Consider the following 6,535-nt stretch of genomic DNA (forward strand, 5'->3'; position numbering starts at 1 on the left):
GAGCGGCTCAACTCCGAGTCCCTCCCTGATGACCGAACTTCTCACCTTATCCCTAAGGGAGACACCAGCCACCCTGCGGAGGAAACCCATCTCGACCGCTTGTATCCGCGATCTCGTTCTTTCGGTCATGACCCATCCTTCATGACCATAGGTGAGGGTAGGAACGAAAATGGCCCGGTAGCCAGAGAGCTTTGCCTTCTGGCTCAGCTCCCTTTTCGTCACAACGGTGCGGTAAAGCGACTGCAGTACCGCTCCCGCTGCTCCGGCCCATCTCACGCTCCATTGTTCCCTCACTCGAGAACAAGACCCCGAGATACTTGAACTCCTTCACTTGGGGTAAGGACTCATTCCCTACTTGGAGTGGACAGTCCATCGGTATAACATCTTAGCACGTCATAATAAATTGCTATTTATTTGTTCTAATTTTCATAATAACAGATGTTTTGTGTTTCACATTTTAATAAAAAAAATACACCTATTCAAAAGTCTACTGAACTTCACTGAGGTTACCTGATCCAAATTTAGTTTAAACCAAAAAGGCCGGATGTGTTTTACAGTGAGTATTGACAATCGATTCGTATTAAACAAAACTATGTAATAAGATTATATAAATACTCGTAATTCCAGCTCGTCTTTATTCAGTGTTGTCACCTGGTTTAATCCTTTGTCCGTTTGTTTGAAGAGGAGGAGACTTCTGTGGAGAAGACGGCTCAGCAACAGTGGTAAAGACAACATTTCCCATGATCCCACATTACCTTGACCCCACCAAACTCACACCACCATTGACTGCTGGAATATGCTTTGTGTGACCAAGAGGGCAAACAATGATGAGAGGCAACTAAACAGTAAGTAAACCCAGGGCAACACTCAAACACCTGTATGAAATAGCAGTGTGTGTTCACTGTACTGTTAATGTCACTGTTTTATAACCTCGGAACATATGAGCAGGAAGTGCCATGGGTTGCTGGTCTTCCAAAAGCTATGCTAGTTTTTGCTAATTTGACTGAAGGACAAGTTCCAGTTCTCCAAATCTGCCTCCTCTTCTTTCTCCTGTTGTGGATCTTCCCTCTCTTCCCCATATCAAGGTATCTCTCCTATCACCATTCATGTCCTCTGCATCACTGTTGGGGCAAACAATCGAATGCCTCATCATGTGTGGTTACTTGTTTGGCTTGCAAATTGTGTCCTTCCCTTCCCGATGCTGCTGCCTGTGCAAAACCTCTTTCACAATGCTCGGTTCTCTTGGGGTACCTTTAAGATACTTTTGTGTGAGAAACAACATTTGTGTTTAACAATTTAAACAGTTTAGGCACGTAGTATAGTAAACAGTGACTATAACAAGTATTCATTCCACTCTTGGAGTCTTAAATTGATCCAAATGTAGTGTAGTGGCTATTTGTCAACAACAATAAAACTTCAAAAGGCCACTAAGGCACCAGGTATAGTGGATGTTACGCAGATCATGAGTTGGTAATGAGTCCATTGTCCAGACAAGGCATCAACGTTTTTGTGGTATTTATTAGCTTCACCTTGGCAAGAACAATACAGCAAAAGGTGTTTAAATGTTTGCTGAACTCAGCCCTGATACTGGTAAAAAACCATAGACCTTCCCGGTGCCCACTGACTGCTGCTGTGCCCTGATTGACTTAAATAAACCCAGCTGTGTGCCCAAATTGACCCATCACCCTAAAAATAAAAGCATTTTAGCTGGAACACAACTTAACTTAACTTAACTTAAATAATATGGATGTAAATTAATTAATTCTACAAAACAAATAAATACATTAAATAAATGTGAAAAATACTGAATAGCTTCCACATGTAGATTATTCATGCCTTATTTTTCTCTCTTTTTCAAGAACATCGAAACGAAAACTGCTTTTAGTAAATCATCGATAAGAGATAGGAACAGAATCCAACTCTCTCTTGCTTTGTCATTTCAGCGTATTATTGGGATTTTCACTTTCTCGTTTTCTAGTTTTGTGTCACGCGTCTCCTCTGGTCATTTTTCCGTCCCTTTTCTTGTCGTGCACCTTTGCCCCACCTGAAGCCGTAACCCTGCTCATGAAACTGCTGGAGGAAACTCCACCTCCACCTTGTCATAATGAGACCTACTTCCTCTCACCCTCCTGGGACAAGGGGCCCAGTGTGGGTCAGCTCTCGTGGGGCCTGGGGATAATTGGGTAGTTTAAATAATCCAGTGAGAATAAGACACAGAAGGCCTACACCCATATATAGCAGCTCCACACATGCTGTTGTGTGATTGCACTGGGAGAGAGAAGCTTGCAAGTTTTTGATTTCATTTCTCGCCTGTCTCCTATCTGGGTTAGAGGCGGGCTGTTATTGGAACGGCCACCTGTGGCACCGGGAGAAGGTGGACTATAATGGATAGCAAGGGTTCCAACATGACAGCTGCGGTGCTAAACCTGTTAAGTAATCCGGATCATTAGAACCGGGGCTGTATGACTAAAAGGAGATGTAATGTGCAGAGATGACAGGAGATGGACTTCACTGACGTGCCCCGAGCCAGCATCAAATGGAAGCTGACCCGGGCGGAAAACTGGTCACTAACAGGCAAATTAGCTTGAGGACAGACTGACAGACTCTGGGCCAGGGCCAGAGACAGAACAGTTGAGATTGTGTGTGCCTACATCACACAACTTCCACTGCTTTGTCCCCATGAAATCAGCCCAGCTTGAGGTTGCCACTTGATTTGTACCCAGTGTAGGCTGGCAGGCCCCACAGTGCATTCAGAAACCCTTGCATGATGGAATTTACCATTTTTGGCAAATATAAAGATTAGATTTGGGGGGAAGCTTACCATCTGCTGGTGGAACCCTCCGCCCAGACAGTAAACATTGTCCTATTTCCCCAAATGGTTGAACTCTTACGTTAATCAAGTGAGGGATGTGTGTTTCTTTTTCTTATTCAAATTTGAGCAGCCAAACCAAATGTTATTTAGACTCTTTAGGTGTGTTAATTCTTTCTCCGGCTACAGCATAAACAAGACTCTAGAAGAAGTCGGTTACTCTTAAACCTCAAGTGGGCCGTCGCTGGCTTCGCCTTTTGTTTTCCAAACAAATGTCAGTCAGTATCGAGTTTGTGTATTTTGCTTCCTCCTCTCTTGTGGAAAACATCTCAAGGCTTGTAACAAGCGCAGCAAAGATCAAGTAAGAAGTACCCTGGGGGTGAAGTGCCATCAGCTGTCTGTCACTGCTCTGTGACACAGGAGCCTGCTTGTAGGAGGCTGTCAGGTGCTGAGATAGAGAATCATAAACCCTCCATTAGTCCCTTTGTGTCTCCTCCGCAGTGCAGGGCCGGGTGAACCTGCACGCCTGGAGGACAGCAGTGCCTCTTCCTCATCTCTCACTCTTCTTCATCATGCTGCCTTCTCTCTGTCTTCCTCTCCTCTCTGACTGTTATCTGTTCTTACCAAATCCTGTGCAAAACACAAACAATGGGAAACAACCAATTGACCCTTCTCTGCTGAGGTCCCATTGCTAAACTAAGCTTCCATGTGTCTCCAGTTATTCAGACTAAATGATCTCATTAGGTACTTAACTAGTAATACAAATATAATATGTAAAAGAAGGGGGATAGCATTTTTGTTTCATAACATCAACACTTTCACAGTGTTTGTAGTTAATGAAAGTGATTGCAACATTTTAATCCACTACACATGTTTAGTTACGCGTCTCGTGGTACCTTGCTTAACCCCAATGTGTCACTTCTATCCCTTTAAGTAAGCCACACATTATTACATTAACTATAAATAATGATGCTTTTACATATGACACTATGAATGTTTAATACCCTACTACGGTACATTTACTATTATATTATTAAAAGAGGGTTTTCATTGTAATAGTATAAGGATTTTGACACATACTGAAGTAATACTACTTGTAATGAATACTTCCACTGCGTATAAAGCAACTTTCACGGTGTATGAACACAGACGCGTGTCACAGGAGTGTTCTGTGATGTGCTTCCTGCAGGGATAAAGCCCAGCAGTTTGGCAGGAGAGTCCTTACCCCACAAATCCGCACACTGGCTTATTAGGATGATAGATAAGACAGAGGGAGGGATGCTGGGTAATAATAAAACATGGAGGACATCGTGCAGCAGAGAATCCCAGCCTGTGCACTGAAGGTCCTAGCTGTTACACTATGGGAGTTTTAAACCCATTCACATACAAAACAGTAGTGATTGTGTAAAGCAAGGATCTGATTATTTGAATAGAGAATATTATCAGTGACCTCTGCTTGGTCTCCTAAGTCTTATTATTACACAAACAACACCTGATAGATGACATTTTAAACCCCTGAAACGTGACGGAATTCTGCAGCGTGCTGTAACTCACTTGTTCCACATCTTGCTCCGGATCCAGGTCACACTTTGATGCACAGCAATGTGCTGCAGTGGTCTGTTTGTAACTCTATCACTAACTTGTAGCCCTGCTGCATAATGTCTCATGTACTCCAAGTCATTCAGGCTGAATGTGGACGGCCCAGTGGAGGCATGCTCCTGTAAGATGATATTTTAATGCCCTTGTTTTCATTGAGCCCTCCTGGCTTTGTATCCTTTCTCACATAATGACCTTGACAAACAAAGAATCTTCAGCATGAATGAATAGGAGCTGGTTAATTGTTAATGGCCATCTCAATTATAGCTTCACCTCGGAGCAGCAGAGCCTATATGCTTTGCTTTTGTTGTGTTAAGCTAAAGGTCTGTATCACTGGTTGACTAGGGAGTAGGGTTGCCAGAAACTGACCATGATCAAAATCGATTATTCGGCAGCCCTGGCGAATAATAATCGATTATTCGAGGTTGAGCTGTGATAGACCAACGTCTTTTCGCAGAGCTTGCATTTAACTTCCTTTAGACTTGTAAGTTCGAAGTAGTTCCACGAGGAGGAACTCTTTTTACCTGCCGCTTTGTTCATCTTTAGTCGCACGAGAGAGGGAGAGGGGGGGCGGGGGTGGGGTCGGTGTGTAGCTGCTGCAGCAGCAGTCTGCTCTGCGCAGGCTTCCTCCAAGTTTACAGTAAAACAAACTGGTGGTGTGACCAATGGCCATTTACAATTATTAATACTATTACTATTATTAGCATATATATATTTATATATATATTTTGGTTGAAACTAAGCCAGAAAAAAAAAAAAAAAAAACATAAATAATAATAAAAAAAATTTAAATAATAAAAAAAAAATATATAAATAAAATCGATTTTTAAAAATAATATTCGATTATGGAGACTGTAACGAATATTCGAATAATCGAATAATCGCTGGCATCCCTACTAGGGAGGGAGAAGAGGGGCAGCCTTAGTGACCCAGGTTTGAAACAAAGCACCCTTTTTGGATGCCCCTATAGCAGACAGAAAATGATACCCTTTAGGAAACCCTTAGACGGAGAAAACCTGATAAAATGTCCAATTGGATGCTATTCCAGTGGAGAAAACATGGAAAAGTGCCTGTGAAGTGCAATTCTTGTAGGAGATTGGATGAAATGCCATTTAGGGATCCTTTAAAGTCGAAACAACATGTTGAAATGCCCTCAAGGGGGCCCTCCAAGTGGACAAAACATGGTTAGGAACTTAAAGGGTTCTCTTCCAGAGGCACACATGTGATGTTATAGCCTGTCCTACATACTAGAAAACGTTATGCAAGTGCCCCACTGCATGCAGCTGGCACACTTTTTCAATGTATTTCTGCCCCTGCCCCTCAGACAGCCTGGGTCCGTTACTGGTGTGTCCGAAAAAACACCATTTGGCTTTTGCTATGAAGAAAAACATTTAGTAAACAGAAGACCAAAGGGAAAGGTCTTACATTTGTGTTCTTTTAATAGCTGAAATGATTGGAAATGTCAGCATGAATAACTCTGGAAAACAAATCATTAACATCTGAAGGGAAAATCAACACTGGATAAGGATTTCTTTGGGATTTCCCTTTTCCAAATTGTCACATGTTGCTGTTACTAGAGCATGGCACTCAGAGAGGGAGTTATAGAGTAAATGTACCTACGCTGTAGAAGGCCGTTCTCTTGCTATCTGTCAGAGGCAGCTGGTGTGTCACTGCATTTAAGGGTCGGGTGTCTCAGCCACCTGCGTGAGAGACTGCACATAAACCCAACATTTTTCCATTACACATGCTGTAATAGAGTCCAGGAATAAGTAGTGCAGATGGGGGAACTTCCTCTCATCGTGTCTTTAAAGTGAACTTCCTTTTAACACATCTTTCAAGTGATCTATTCCCATGAGACATACTTTATCATTATCACAACAAATGGGCTCCAGTCTGTTGTCGGCGAGCGTTGATAATGTATGCCTGATTGCATTGGTGGCCTCGTGGCAAGAATTAGAAAACTTCACATCAGTAGCTGTATCTTGTCTGAGGAATAATCATGAAACATAACTCTTCATATCTCATATTCCAGTGCTGGTTGAAGATAAGCAGAGGCAGGACAGATCTACACAGGGGGATTCTTTCGAGTTTACATAATAGGAACATTGAGCTTAAACACATATTTCTGGT

Source organism: Pseudochaenichthys georgianus, chromosome 14, assembly GCF_902827115.2.
Source record: "Pseudochaenichthys georgianus chromosome 14, fPseGeo1.2, whole genome shotgun sequence".
In the NCBI taxonomy this organism is placed as follows: Eukaryota; Metazoa; Chordata; class Actinopteri; order Perciformes; family Channichthyidae; genus Pseudochaenichthys; species Pseudochaenichthys georgianus.